The sequence below is a fragment of the Heterodontus francisci genome, chromosome 33 (genome assembly GCF_036365525.1).
Source record: "Heterodontus francisci isolate sHetFra1 chromosome 33, sHetFra1.hap1, whole genome shotgun sequence".
Taxonomy (NCBI): domain Eukaryota; kingdom Metazoa; phylum Chordata; class Chondrichthyes; order Heterodontiformes; family Heterodontidae; genus Heterodontus; species Heterodontus francisci.
The window spans coordinates 7481180-7496934 of record NC_090403.1 but is presented as its reverse complement, the minus strand read 5'-3'; positions in this window follow the sequence as shown (position 1 = coordinate 7496934).

Sequence of the window (15755 nt, the reverse complement as noted above, 5' to 3'; positions counted from 1 at the left end):
CTAAGGCAGACTCTCAAACTAAGGCAGACTCGCAAATGAAGGCAGTTTCTCAAACGAAGGCTATTCCTCAAACTAAGGCAGATTCTCAAACGAAGGCAACTCCTCAAACAAAGGCAGACTCTCAATCTGAGGCAGAGTCTCTAACTAAGGCAGATTTTCAAATGAGGGTAACTCCTCAAACTAAGGCAGACTCTAAAACTAAGGCAGATTCTCAAACGAAGGCAACTCCTCAAAAGAAGGCAGAATCTCAAACTAAGGCAGACTCTCAAACTAAGGCAGATTCTCAAACGAAGGCAACTCCTCAAAAGAAGACAGACTCTCAAACTAAGGCAACCCCTCAAACTAAGGCAGTTTCTCAAACGAAGGCAGAATCTCAAACTAAGGCAGACTCTCAAACTAAGGCAACTCCTCAAAATAAGCAGATTCTCCAACGAAGGCAATCCCTCAAACTAAGGCAGACTCTCAAACTCAGGCAGACTCTCAAACTAAGGCAGACTTCAAATTAAGGCAGATTCTCAAACGAAGGCAACCCCTCAAACTAAGGCAGGCTCTCAAACTAAGTCAACTCCTCAATCTAAGGCAACCCCTCAAACTAAGGCAACCCCTCAAACTAAGGCAGACTCTCAAACTAAGGCAAATCCTCAAACTCAGGCAACCCCTCAAACTAAGGCAGATTCTCAAACTAAGGCAGTCCCTCAAAGTAAGGCAACCCCTCAAAGTAAGGCAACCCCTCAAACTAAGGCAGACTATCAAACTCAGGCAACTCCTCAAACTAAGGCAACTCCTCAAACTAAGGCAGATTCTCAAACTAAGGCAACCCCTCAAACAAAGGCAACTCCTCAATCTAAGGCAGACTCTCAAACTAAGGCAACCCCTCAAACTAAGGCAACCCCTCAAACTGAGGCAGACTCTCAAAAAAAGGCAACCCCTCAAACTAAGGCAACCCCTCAAACTAAGGCAGATTCTCAAACAAAGGTCCCTCTCAAACTAAGGCAACCCCTCAAACTAAGGCAGACTCTCAAACTAAGGCAACCCCTCAAACTAAGGCAACGCCTCAAACTAATGCAGACTGTCAAACTGAGGCAACTCCTCACACTAAGGCAATCCCACAAACTAAAGCACTCCTCAAACTAAGGCAGATTCTCAAACGAAGGCAACTCCTCAAAGTAAGGCAGTCTCCCAAACTAAGGCAACTGCTCAAACTAAGGCAGATTCTCAAACTGAGGCAGATTCTCAAACGAAGGCAACTCCTCAAACTAAGGCAGATTCTCAAACTAAGGCAACTCCTCAAACTAAGGCAGACTCTCAAACTAAGGCAGACTCTCAAACTTAGGCAACTCCTCAAACTAAGGCAGATTCTCAAACGAAGGCAACTCCTCAAACTAAGGCAGACTCTCAAACGAAGGCAGACTCTCAAACTAAGGCAACTCCTCAAACTAAGGCAGAATCTCAAACGAAGGCAGACTCTCAAACGAAGGCAACTCCTCAAACTAAGGCAGACTCTCAAACTAAGGCAGACTCTCAAACTAAGGCAGATTCTCAAACGAAGGCAACCCCTCAAACTAAGGCAGACTCTCAAACTAAGGCAGACTCTAAAACTATGGCAGATTCTCAAACGAAGGCAACTCCTCAAAAGAAGGCAGACTCTCAAACGAAGGCAGACTCTCAAACTAAGGCAGACTCTCAAATTAAGGCAACCCCTCAATCTAAGGCAGACTCTCAAACGAAGGCAGAATCTCAAACTAAGGCAGACTCTCAAACTAAGGCAACTCCTCAAAATAAGGCAGATTCTCCAACGAAGGCAATCCCTCAAACTAAGGCAGACTCTCAAACTGAGGCAGACTCTCAATCTAAGGCATACTCTCAAACTAAGGCAGATTCTCAAACGAAGGCAGCTCCTCAAACTAAGGCAGAATCTCACACGAATGAAACTCCTCAAACTAAGGCAGACTATCAAATTAAGGCAGACTCGCAAACTAAGGCAGTTTCTCGAACTAAGGCAACTCGACAAAATAAGGCAGATTCTCAAACGAAGGCAACTCCTCAAACAAAGGCAGACTCTCAAACTCAGGCAGACTCAAAAACTAAGGCAGAATCGCAAACGATGGCAACTCCTCAAACTAAGGCAGTCTCTCAAACTAAGGCTACTGCTCAAACTGAGGCAGATTCTCAAACTGAGGCAGATTCTCAAACGAAGGCAACTCCTCAAATTAAGGCAGACTCTCAAACTAAGGCAGTCTCTCAAACTAAGGCAACTGCTCAAACTAAGGCAGACTCTCAAACTAAGGCAGATTCTCAAACGAAGGCAGCTCCTCAAACTAAGGCGACCACTCAAACTAAGGCAGATTCTCAAACGAAGGCAACTCCTCAAACTAAGGCAGTCTCTCAAACTAAGGCTACTGCTCAAACTAAGGCAGATTCTCAAACTGAGGCAGATTCTCAAACGAAGGCAACTCCTCAAACTAAGGCAGACTCTCAAACTAAGGCAGTCTCTCAAACTAAGGCAACTGCTCAAACTAAGGCATTTTCTCAAACTGAGGCAGATTCTCAAACGAAGGCAACTCCTCAAACTAAGGCAGACTCTCAAACTAAGGCAGACTCTTAAACTCAGGCAGACTCTAAACTTAGGCAACTCCTCAAACTAAGGCAGATTCTCAAACGAAGGCAACTCCTCAAACTAAGGCTGACTCTCAAACTAAGGCAGACTCTAAAACTAAGGCAGACTCTCAAATTGATGCAGACTCTCAATCGAAGGCAGACTCTCAAACTAAGGCAGATTCTCAAACTAAGGCAGCTCCTCAAACTAAGGCAGAATCTCAAACGAAGGAAACTCTTCAAACTAAGGCAGACTCTCAAACTGAAGGAGTTTCTCAAACGAAGGCAATTCCTCAAACTGAGGCAGATTCTCAAACGAAGGCAACTCCTCAAACAAAGGGAGACTCTCAATCTAAGGCAGATTCTCAAACTAAGGCAGATTTTCAAACGACGGCAACTCCTCAAACTAAGGCAGACTCTCAAACTAAGGCAGACTCGCAAACTAAGGCAGTTTCTCAAACGAAGGCAACTCCTCAAACTAAGGCAGATTCTCAAACGAAGGCAACTCCTCAAACTAAGGCAGACTCTCAAACTAAGGCAGTCTCTAAAACTAAGGAAGACTCTCAAACTGAGGCAGACTCTCAATCTAAGGCAGACTCTCAAACTAAGGCAGAATCTCAAACGAAGGAAACTCCTCAAACTAAGGCAGACTCTCAAACTAAGGCAGACTCGCAAATGAAGGCAGTTTCTCAAACGAAGGCTATTCCTCAAACTAAGGCAGATTCTCAAACGAAGGCAACTCCTCAAACAAAGGCAGACTCTCAATCTGAGGCAGAGTCTCAAACTAAGGCAGATTTTCAAATGAGGGTAACTCCTCAAACTAAGGCAGACTCTCAAACTAAGGCAGACTCTAAAACTAATGCAGATTCTCAAACGAATGCAACTCCTCAAAATAAGGCAGACTCTCAAACTAAGGCAGACTCTCAAACTAAGGCAGATTCTCAAACGAAGGCAACTCCTCAAAAGAAGGCAGACTCTCAAACTAAGGCAGACTCTCAAACTAAGGCAGACTCTCAAACTAAGGCAACCCCACAAACTAAGGCAGACTCTCAAACGAAGGCAGAATCTCAACCTAAGGCAGACTCTCAAACTAAGGCAACTCCTCAAAATAAGCAGATTCTCCAACGAAGGCAATCCCTCAAACTAAGGCAGACTCTCAAACTAAGGCAGACTCTCAAACTAAGGCAGACTTCAAATTAAGGCAGATTCTCAAACGAAGGCACCCCCTCAAACTAAGGCAGGCTCTCAAACTAAGTCAACTCCTCAATCTAAGGCAGCCCCTCAAACTAAGGCAACCCCTCAAACTAAGGCAGACTCTCAAACTAAGGCAAATCCTCAAACTCAGGCAACCCCTCAAACTAAGGCAGATTCTCAAACTAAGGCAGTCCCTCAAAGTAAGGCAACCCCTCAAACTAAGGCAACCCCTCAAACTAAGGCAGACTATCAAACTCAGGCAACTCCTCAAACTAAGGCAACTCCTCAAACTCAGGCAGATTCTCAAACTAAGGCAACCCCTCAAACTAAGGCAACTCCTCAATCTAAGGCAGACTCTTAAACTAAGGCAACCCATCAAACTAAGGCAACCCCTCAAACTGAGGCAGACTCTCAAAAAAAGGCAACCCCTCAAACTAAGGCAACCCCTCAAACTAAGGCAGATTCTCAAACAAAGGTCCCTCTCAAACTAAGGAAACCCCTCAAACTAAGGCAGACTCTCAAACTAAGGCAACCCTTCAAACTAAGGCAACCCCTCAAACTAATGCAGACTCTCAAACTGAGGCAACTCCTCACACTAAGGCAATCCCACAAACTAAAGCAACTCCTCAAACTAAGGCAGATTCTCAAACGAAGGCAACTCCTCAAACTAAGGCAGTCTCCCAAACTAAGGCAACTGCTCAAACTAAGGCAGAATCTCAAACTGAGGCAGATTCTCAAACGAAGGCAACTCCTCAAACTAAGGCAGATTCTCAAACTACGGCAACTCCTGAAACTAAGGCAGACTCTCAAACTAAGGCAGACTCTCAAACTTAGGCAACTCCTCAAACTAAGGCAGATTCTCAAACGAAGGCAACTCCTCAAACTAAGGCAGACTCTCAAACGAAGGCAGACTCTCAAACTAAGGCAACTCCTCAAACGAAGGCAGAATCTCAAACTAAGGCAGACTCTCAAACGAAGGCAACTCCTCAAACTAAGGCAGACTCTCAAACTAAGGCAGACTTTCAAAAAAAGGCAGATTCTCAAACGAAGGCAACCCCTCAAACTAAGGCAGACTCTCAAACTAAGGCAGACTCTAAAACTAAGGCAGATTCTCAAACGAAGGCAACTCCTCAAAAGAAGACAGACTCTCAAACGAAGGCAGACTCTCAAACTAAGGCAGACTCTCAAATTAAGGCAACCCCTCAATCTAAGGCAGACTCTCAAACGAAGGCAGAATCTCAAACTTAGGCACACTCTCAAATTAAGGCAACTCCTCAAAATAAGGCAGATTCTCCAACGAAGGCAATCCCTTAAACTAAGGCAGACTCTCAAACTGAGGCAGACTCTCAATCTAAGGCAGACTCTCAAACTAAGGCAGATTCTCAAACGAAGGCAGCTCCTCAAACCAAGGCAGAATCTCAAACGAATGAAACTCCTCAAACTAAGGCAGACTCTCAAATTAAGGCAGACTCGCAAACTAAGGCAGTTTCTCAAACTAAGGCAACTCGACAAAATAAGGCAGATTCTCAAACGAAGGCAACTCCTCAAACAAAGGCAGACTCTCAATCTAAGGCAGACTCTCAAACTAAGGCAGATTTTCGAACGAGGGCAACTCCTCAAACTAAGGCAGACTCTCAAACTCAGGCAGACTCAAAAACTAAGGCAGAATCTCAAACTAAGGCAGACTCTCAAACTGAGGCAACTCCTCAAACTAAGGTAGATTCTCAAACGAAGGCAACTCCTCAAACTAAGGCAGACTCTCAAACTAAGGCAGATTCTCAAACTAAGGAAGATTCTCAAACGAAGGCAACCCCTCAAACTAAGGCAGACTCTCAAACTAAGGCAGACTCTCAAACTGAGGCAGATTCTCAAACTAAGGCAGCTCCTCAAACTAAGGCAGACTCTCAAACTAAGGCAGACTCGCAAACTAAGGCAGTTTCTCAAACGAAGGCAACTCCTCAAACTAAGGCAGATTCTCAAACGAAGGCAACTCCTCAAACTAAGGCAGACTCTCAAACTAAGGCAGACTCTAAAACAAAGGCAGACTCTCAAACTGAGGCAGACTCTCAATCTAAGGCAGACTCTCAAACTAAGGCAGATTCTCAAACGAAGGCAGCTCCTCAAACTAAGGCAGAATCTCAAACGAAGGAAACTCCTCAAACGAAGGCAGATTCTCCAACTAAGGCAGACTAGCAAACTAAGGCAGATTCTCAAACGAAGGCATCTCCTCAAACTAAGGCAGAATCTCAAACGAAGGGAACCCCTCAAACTAAGGCAGACTCTCAAACTAAGGCAGACTCTCAAACTGAGGCAGATTCTCAAACTAAGGCAGCTCCTCAAACTAAGGCAGACTCTCAAACGAAGGCAGACTCGCAAACTAAGGCAGTTTCTCAAACGAAGGCAACTCCTCAAACTAAGGCAGATTCTCAAACGAAGGCAACTACTCACACTAAGGCAGACTCTCAAACTAAGGCAGACTCTAAAACTAAGGCAGACTCTCAAACTGAGGCAGACTCTCAATCTAAGGCAGACTCTCAAACTAAGGCAGATTTTCAAATGAGGGTAACTCCTCAAACTAAGGCACACTCTCAAACTAAGGCAGACTGTAAAACTAATGCAGATTCTCAAACGAATGCAACTCCTCAAAATAAGGCAGACTCTCAAACTAAGGCAGACTCTCAAACTAAGGCAGATTCTCAAACGAAGGCAACTCCTCAAAAGAAGGCAGACTCTCAAACTAAGGCAGACTCTCAAACTAAGGCAGACTCTCAAACTAAGGCAACCCCACAAACTAAGGCAGACTCTCAAACGAAGGCAGAATCTCAAACTAAGGCAGACTCTCAAACTAAGGCAACTCCTCAAAATAAGCAGATTCTCCAACGAAGGCAATCCCTCAAACTGAGGCAGACTCTCAAACTAAGGCAGACTTCAAATTAAGGCAGATTCTCAAACGAAGGCACCCCCTCAAACTAAGGCAGGCTCTCAAACTAAGTCAACTCCTCAATCTAAGGCAACCCCTCAAACTAAGGCAACCCCTCAAACTAAGGCAGACTCTCAAACTAAGGCAAATCCTCAAACTCAGGCAACCCCTCAAACTAAGGCAGATTCTCAAACTAAGGCAGTCCCTCAAAGTAAGGCAACCCCTCAAACTAAGGCAACCCCTCAAACTAAGGCAGACTATCAAACTCAGGCAACTCCTCAAACTAAGGCAACTCCTCAAACTAAGGCAGATTCTCAAACTAAGGCAACCCCTCAAACTAAGGCAACTCCTCAATCTAAGGCAGTCTCTCAAACTAAGGCAACCCCTCAAACTAAGGCAACCCCTCAAACTGAGGCAGACTCTCAAAAAAAAGCAACCCCTCAAACTAAGGCAACCCCTCAAACTAAGGCAGATTCTCAAACAAAGGTCCCTCTCAAACTAAGGCAACCCCTCAAACTAAGGCAGACTCTCAAACTGAGGCAACCCCTCAAACTAAGGCAACCCCTCAAACTAATGCAGACTCTCAAACTGAGGCAACTCCTCACACTAAGGCAATCCCACAAACTAAAGCAACTCCTCAAACTAAGGCAGATTCTCAAACGAAGGCAACTCCTCAAACTAAGGCAGTCTCCCAAACTAAGGCAACTGCTCAAACTAAGGCAGATTCTCAAACTGAGGCAGATTCTCAAACGAAGGCAACTCCTCAAACTAAGGCAGATTCTCAAACTACGGCAACTCCTCAAACTAAGGCAGACTCTCAAACTAAGGCAGACTCTCAAACTTAGGCAACTCCTCAAACTAAGGCAGATTCTCAAACGAAGGCAACTCCTCAAACTAAGGCAGACTCTCAAACGAAGGCAGACTCTCAAACTAAGGCAACTCCTCAAACTAAGGCAGAATCTCAAACTAAGGCAGACTCTCAAACGAAGGCAACTCCTCAAACTAAGGCAGACTCTCAAACTAAGGCAGACTCTCAAACTAAGGCAGATTCTCAAACGAAGGCAACCCCTCAAACTAAGGCAGTCTCTCAAACTAAGGCAGACTCTAAAACTAAGGCAGATTCTCAAACGAAGGCAACTCCTCAAAAGAAGGCAGACTCTCAAACGAAGGCAGACTCTCAAACTAAGGCAGACTCTCAAATTAAGGCAACCCCTCAATCTAAGGCAGACTCTCAAACGAAGGCAGAATCTCAAACTAAGGCACACTCTCAAATTAAGGCAACTCCTCAAAATAAGGCAGATTCTCCAACGAAGGCAATCCCTTAAACTAAGGCAGACACTCAAACTGAGGCAGACTCTCAATCTAAGGCAGACTCTCAAACTAAGGCAGATTCTCAAACGAAGGCAGCTCCTCAAACTAAGGCAGAATCTCAAACGAATGAAACTCCTCAAACTAAGGCAGACTCTCAAATTAAGGCAGACTCGCAAACTAAGGCAGTTTCTCAAACTAAGGCAACTCGACAAAATAAGGCAGATTCTCAAACGAAGGCAACTCCTCAAACAAAGGCAGACTCTCAATCTAAGGCAGACTCTCAAACTAAGGCAGATTTTCGAACGAGGGCAACTCCTCAAACTAAGGCAGACTCTCAAACTCAGGCAGACTCAAAAACTAAGGCAGAATCTCAAACTAAGGCAGACTCTCAAACTGAGGCAACTCCTCAAACTAAGGCTACTGCTCAAACTGAGGCAGATTCTCAAACTGAGGCAGATTCTCAAACGAAGGCAACTCCTCAAATTAAGGCAGACTCTCAAACTAAGGCAGTCTCTCAATCTAAGGCAACTGCTCAAACTAAGGCAGACTCTCAATCTAAGGCAGATTCTCAAACGAAGGCAGCTCCTCAAACTAAGGCGACCACTCAAACTAAGGCAGATTCTCAAACGAAGGCAACTCCTCAAACTAAGGCAGTCTCTCAAACTAAGGCTACTGCTCAAACTGAGGCAGATTCTCAAACTGAGGCAGATTCTCAAACGAAGGCAACTCCTCAAACTAAGGCAGACTCTCAAACTAAGGCAGTCTCTCAAACTAAGGCAACTGCTCAAACTAAGGCATTTTCTCAAACTGAGGCAGATTCTCAAACCAAGGCAACTCCTCAAACTAAGGCAGACTCTCAAACTAAGGCAGACTCTTAAACTCAGGCAGACTCTAAACTTACGCAACTCCTCAAACTAAGGCAGATTTTCAAACGAAGGCAACTCCTCAAACTAAGGCAGACTCTCAAACTAAGGCAGACTCTAAAACTAAGGCACACTCTCAAATTGATGCAGACTCTCAATCGAAGGCAGACTCTCAAACTAAGGCAGATTCTCAAACAAAGGCAGCTCCTCAAACTAAGGCAGAATCTCAAACGAAGGAAACTCCTCAAACTAAGGCAGACTCTCAAACTGAGGCAGACTCGCAAACTAAGGGAGTTTCTCAAACGAAGGCAATTCCTCAAACTGAGGCAGATTCTCAAACGAAGGCAACTCCTCAAACAAAGGGAGACTCTCAATCTAAGGCAGATTCTCAAACTAAGGCAGATTTTCAAACGACGGCAACTCCTCAAACTAAGGCAGACTCTCAAACTAAGGCAGACTCGCAAACTAAGGCAGTTTCTCAAACGAAGGCAACTCCTCAAACTAAGGCAGATTCTCAAACGAAGGCAACTCCTCAAACTAAGGCAGACTCTCAAACTAAGGCAGACTCTAAAACTAAGGCAGATTCTCAAACTGAGGCAGACTCTCAATCTAAGGCAGACTCTCAAACTAAGGCAGATTCTCAAACGAAGGCAACTCCTCAAACAAAGGCAGACTCTCAATCTGAGGCAGAGTCTCAAACTAAGGCAGATTTTCAAATGAGGGTAACTCCTCAAACTAAGGCAGACTCTCAAACTAAGGCAGACTCTAAAACTAATGCAGATTCTCAAACGAATGCAACTCCTCAAAATAAGGCAGACTCTCAAACTAAGGCAGACTCTCAAACTAAGGCAGATTCTCAAACAAAGCCAACTCCTAAAAAGAAGGCAGACTCTCACACTAAGGCAGACTCTCAAACTAAGGCAGACTCTCAAACTAAGGCAACCCCACAAACTAAGGCAGACTCTCAAACGAAGGCAGAATCTCAAACTAAGGCAGACTCTCAAACTAAGGCAACTCCTCAAAATAAGCAGATTCTCCAACGAAGGCAATCCCTCAAACTAAGGCAGACTCTCAAACTAAGGCAGACTCTCAAACTAAGGCAGACTTCAAATTAAGGCAGATTCTCAAACGAAGGCACCCCCTCAAACTAAGGCAGGCTCTCAAACTAAGTCAACTCCTCAATCTAAAGCAGCCCCTCAAACTAAGGCAACCCCTCAAACTAAGGCAGACTCTCAAACTAAGGCAAATCCTCAAACTCAGGCAACCCCTCAAACTAAGGCAGATTCTCAAACTAAGGCAGTCACTCAAAGTAAGGCAACCCCTCAAACTAAGGCAACCCCTCAAACTAAGGCAGACTATCAAGCTCAGGCAACTCCTCAAACTAAGGCAACTCCTCAAACTAAGGCAGATTCTCAAACTAAGGCAACCCCTCAAACTAAGGCAACTCCTCAATCTAAGGCAGACTCTCAAACTAAGGCAACCCCTCAAACTAAGGCAACCCCTCAAACTGAGGCAGACTCTCAAAAAAAGGCAACCCCTCAAACTAAGGCAACCCCTCAAACTAAGGCAGATTCTCAAAAAAAGGTCCCTCTCAAACTAAGGCAACCCCTCAAACTAAGGCAGACTCTCAAACTAAGGCAACCCCTCAAACTAAGGCAACCCCTCAAACTAATGCAGACTCTCAAACTGAGGCAACTCCTCACTCTAAGGCAATCCCACAAACTAAAGCACTCCTCAAACTAAGGCAGATTCTCAAACGAAGGCAACTCCTCAAACTAAGGCAGTCTCCAAAACTAAGGCAACTGCTCAAACTAAGGCAGATTCTCAAACTGAGGCAGATTCTCAAACGAAGGCAACTCCTCAAACTAAGGCAGATTCTCAAACTAAGGCAACTCCTCAAACTAAGGCAGACTCTCAAACTAAGGCAGACTCTCAAACTTAGGCAACTCCTCAAACTAAGGCAGATTCTCAAACGAAGGCAACTCCTCAAACTAAGGCAGACTCTCAAACGAAGGCAGACTCTCAAACTAAGGCAACTCCTCAAACTAAGGCAGAATCTCAAACTAAGGCAGACTCTCAAACGAAGGCAACTCCTCAAACTAAGGCAGACTCTCAAACTAAGGCAGACTCTCAAACTAAGGCAGATTCTCAAACTAAGGCAACCCCTCAAACTAAGGCAACCCCTCAAACTGAGGCAGACTCTCAAAAAAAGGCAACCCCTCAAACTAAGGCAACCCCTCAAACTAAGGCAGATTCTCAAACAAAGGTCCCTCTCAAACTAAGGCAATCCCTCAAACTAAGGCAGACTCTCAAACTAAGGCAACCCCTCAAACTAAGGCAACCCCTCAAACTAATGCAGACTCTCAAACTGAGGCAACTCCTCACACTAAGGCAATCCCACAAACTAAAGCAACTCCTCAAACTAAGGCAGATTCTCAAACGAAGGCAACTCCTCAAACTAAGGCAGTCTCCCAAACTAAGGCAACTGCTCAAACTAAGGCAGATTCTCAAACTGAGGCAGATTCTCAAACGAAGGCAACTCCTCAAACTAAGGCAGATTCTCAAACTAAGGCAACTCCTCAAACTAAGGCAGACTCTCAAACTAAGGCAGACTCTCAAACTTAGGCAACTCCTCAAACTAAGGCAGATTCTCAAACGAAGGCAACTCCTCAAACTAAGGCAGACTCTCAAACGAAGGCAGACTCTCAAACTAAGGCAACTCCTCAAACTAAGGCAGAATCTCAAACTAAGGCAGACTCTCAAACGAAGGCAACTCCTCAAACTAAGGCAGACTCTCAAACTAAGGCAGACTCTCAAACTAAGGCAGATTCTCAAACGAAGGCAACCCCTCAAACTAAGGCAGACTCTCAAACTAAGGCAGACTCTAAAACTAAGGCAGATTCTCAAACGAAGGCAACGCCTCAAAAGAAGGCAGACTCTCAAACGAAGGCAGACTCTCAAACTAAGGCAGACTCTCAAATTAAGGCAACCCCTCAATCTAAGGCAGACTCTCAAACGAAGGCAGAATCTCAAACTAAGGCAGACTCTCAAACTAAGGCAACTCCTCAAAATAAGGCAGACTGTCAAACTGAGGCAGACTCTCAATCTAAGGCAGACTCTCAAACTAAGGCAGATTCTCAAACGAAGGCAGCTCCTCAAACTAAGGCAGAATCTCAAACGAATGAAACTCCTCAAACTAAGGCAGACTCTCAAATTAAGGCAGACTCGCAAACTAAGGCAGTTTCTCGAACTAAGGCAACTCGACAAAATAAGGCAGATTCTCAAACGAAGGCAACTCCTCAAACAAAGGCAGAATCTCAATCTAAGGCAGACTCTCAAACTAAGGCAGATTTTCGAACGAGGGCAACTCCTCAAACTAAGGCAGACTCTCAAACTCAGGCAGACTCAAAAACTAAGGCAGAATCTCAAACGAAGGCAACTCCTCAAACTAAGGCAGTCTCTCAAACTAAGGCTACTGCTCAAACTGAGGCAGATTCTCAAACTGAGGCAGATTCTCAAACGAAGGCTACTCCTCAAATTAAGGCAGACTCTCAAACTAAGGCAGTCTCTCAAACTAAGGCAACTGCTCAAACTAAGGCAGACTCTCAAACTAAGGCAGATTCTCAAACGAAGGCAGCTCCTCAAACTAAGGCGACCACTCAAACTAAGGCAGATTCTCAAACGAAGGCAACTCCTCAAACTAAGGCAGTCGCTCAAACTAAGGCTACTGCTCAAACTAAGGCAGATTCTCAAACTGAGGCCGATTCTCAAACTAAGGCAACTCCTCAAACTAAGGCAGATTCTCAAACTAAGGCAACCCCTCAAACTAAGGCAACTCCTCAATCTAAGGCAGACTCTCAAACTCAGGCAACCCATCAAACTAAGGCAACCCCTCAAACTGAGGCAGACTCTCAAAAAAAGGCAACCCCTCAAACTAAGGCAAGCCCTCAAACTAAGGCAGATTCTCAAACAAAGGTCCCTCTCAAACTAAGGCAACCCCTCAAACTAAGGCAGACTCTCAAACTAAGGCAACCCCTCAAACTAAGGCAACCCCTCAAACTAATGCAGACTCTCAAACTGAGGCAACTCCTCACACTAAGGCAATCCCACAAACTAAAGCAACTCCTCAAACTAAGGCAGATTCTCAAACGAAGGCAACTCCTCAAACTAAGGCAGTCTCCCAAACTATGGCAGCTGCTCAAACTAAGGCAGATCCTCAAACTGAGGCAGATTCTCAAACGAAGGCAACTCCTCAAACTAAGGCAGATTCTCAAACTACGGCAACTCCTCAAACTAAGGCAGACTCTCAAACTAAGGCAGACTCTCAAACTTAGGCAACTCCTCAAACTAAGGCAGATTCTCAAACGAAGGCAACTCCTCAAACTAAGGCAGACTCTCAAACGAAGGCAGACTCTCAAACTAAGGCAACTCCTCAAACGAAGGCAGAATCTCAAACTAAGGCAGACTCTCAAACGAAGGCAACTCCTCAAACTAAGGCAGACTCTCAAACTAAGGCAGACTTTCAAAAAAAGGCAGATTCTCAAACGAAGGCAACCCCTCAAACTAAGGCAGACTCTCAAACTAAGGCAGACTCTAAAACTAAGGCAGATTCTCAAACGAAGGCAACTCCTCAAAAGAAGGCAGACTCTCAAACGAAGGCAGACTCTCAAACTAAGGCAGACTCTCAAATTAAGGCAACCCCTCAATCTAAGGCAGACTCTCAAACGAAGGCAGAATCTCAAACTAAGGCACACTCTCAAATTAAGGCAACTCCTCAAAATAAGGCAGATTCTCCAACGAAGGCAATCCCTTAAACTAAGGCAGACTCTCAAACTGAGGCAGACTCTCAATCTAAGGCAGACTCTCAAACTAAGGCAGATTCTCAAACGAAGGCAGCTCCTCAAAGCAAGGCAGAATCTCAAACGAATGAAACTCCTCAAACTAAGGCAGACTCTCAAATAAAGGCAGACTCGCAAACTAAGGCAGTTTCTCAAACTAAGGCAACTCGACAAAATAAGGCAGATTCTCAAACGAAGGCAACTCCTCAAGCAAAGGCAGACTCTCAATCTAAGGCAGACTCTCAAACTAAGGCAGATTTTCGAACGAGGGCAACTCCTCAAACTAAGGCAGACTCTCAAACTCAGGCAGACTCAAAAACTAAGGCAGAATCTCAAACTAAGGCAGACTCTCAAACTGAGGCAACTCCTCAAACTAAGGTAGATTCTCAAACGAAGGCAACTCCTCAAACTAAGGCAGACTCTCAAACTAAGGCAGATTCTCAAACTAAGGCAGATTCTCAAACGAAGGCAACCCCTCAAACTAAGGCAGACTCTCAAACTAAGGCAGACTCTCAAACTGAGGCAGATTCTCAAACTAAGGCAGCTCCTCAAACTAAGGCAGACTCTCAAACTAAGGCAGACTCGCAAACTAAGGCAGTTTCTCAAACGAAGGCAACTCCTCAAACTAAGGCAGACTCTAAAACAAAGGCAGACTCTCAAACTGAGGCAGACTCTCAATCTAAGGCAGACTCTCAAACTAAGGCAGATTCTCAAACGAAGGCAGCTCCTCAAACTAAGGCAGAATCTCAAACGAAGGAAACTCCTCAAACGAAGGCAGACTCTCCAACTAAGGCAGACTAGCAAACTAAGGCAGATTCTCAAACGAAGGCAGCTCCTCAAACTAAGGCAGAATCTCAAACGAAGGGAACCCCTCAAACTAAGGCAGACTCTCAAACTAAGGCAGACTCTCAAACTGAGGCAGATTCTCAAACTAAGGCAGCTCCTCAAACTAAGGCAGACTCTCAAACTAAGGCAGACTCGCAAACTAAGGCAGTTTCTCAAACGAAGGCAACTCCTCAAACTAAGGCAGATTCTCAAACGAAGGCAACTCCTCAAACTAAGGCAGACTCTCAAACTAAGGCAGACTCTAAAACTAAGGCAGACTCTCAAACTGAGGCAGACTCTCAATCTAAGGCAGACTCTCAAACTAAGGCAGATTTTCAAATGAGGGTAACTCCTCAAACTAAGGCAGACTCTCATACTAAGGCAGACTCTAAAACTAATGCAGATTCTCAAACGAATGCAACTCCTCAAAATAAGGCAGACTTTCAAACTAAGGCAGACTCTCAAACTAAGGCAGATTCTCAAACGAAGGCAACTCCTCAAAAGAAGGCAGACTCTCAAACTAAGGCAGACTCTCAAACTAAGGCAGACTCTCAAACTAAGGCAACCCCACAAACTAAGGCAGACTCTCAAACGAAGGCAGAATCTCAAACTAAGGCAGACTCTCAAACTAAGGCAACTCCTCAAAATAAGCAGATTCTCCAACGAAGGCAATCCCTCAAACTAAGGCAGACTCTCAAACTAAGGCAGACTTCAAATTAAGGCAGATTCTCAAACGAAGGCACCCCCTCAAACTAAGGCAGGCTCTCAAACTAAGTCAACTCCTCAATCTAAGGCAACCCCTCAAACTAAGGCAACCCCTCAAACTAAGGCAGACTCTCAAACTAAGGCAAATCCTCAAACTCAGGCAACCCCTCAAACTAAGGCAGATTCTCAAACTAAGGCAGTCCCTCAAAGTAAGGCAACCCCTCAAACTAAGGCAACCCCTCAAACTAAGGCAGACTATCAAACTCAGGCAACTCCTCAAACTAAGGCAACTCCTCAAAATAAGGCAGATTCTCAAACTAAGGCAACCCCTCAAACTAAGGCAACTCCTCAATCTAAGGCAGACTCTCAAACTAAGGCAACCCCTCAAACTAAGGCAACCCCTCAAACTGAGGCAGACTCTCAAAAAAAGGCAACCCCTCAAACTAAGGCAACCCCTCAAACTAAGGCAGATTCTCAAACAAAGGTCCCTCTCAAACTAAGGCA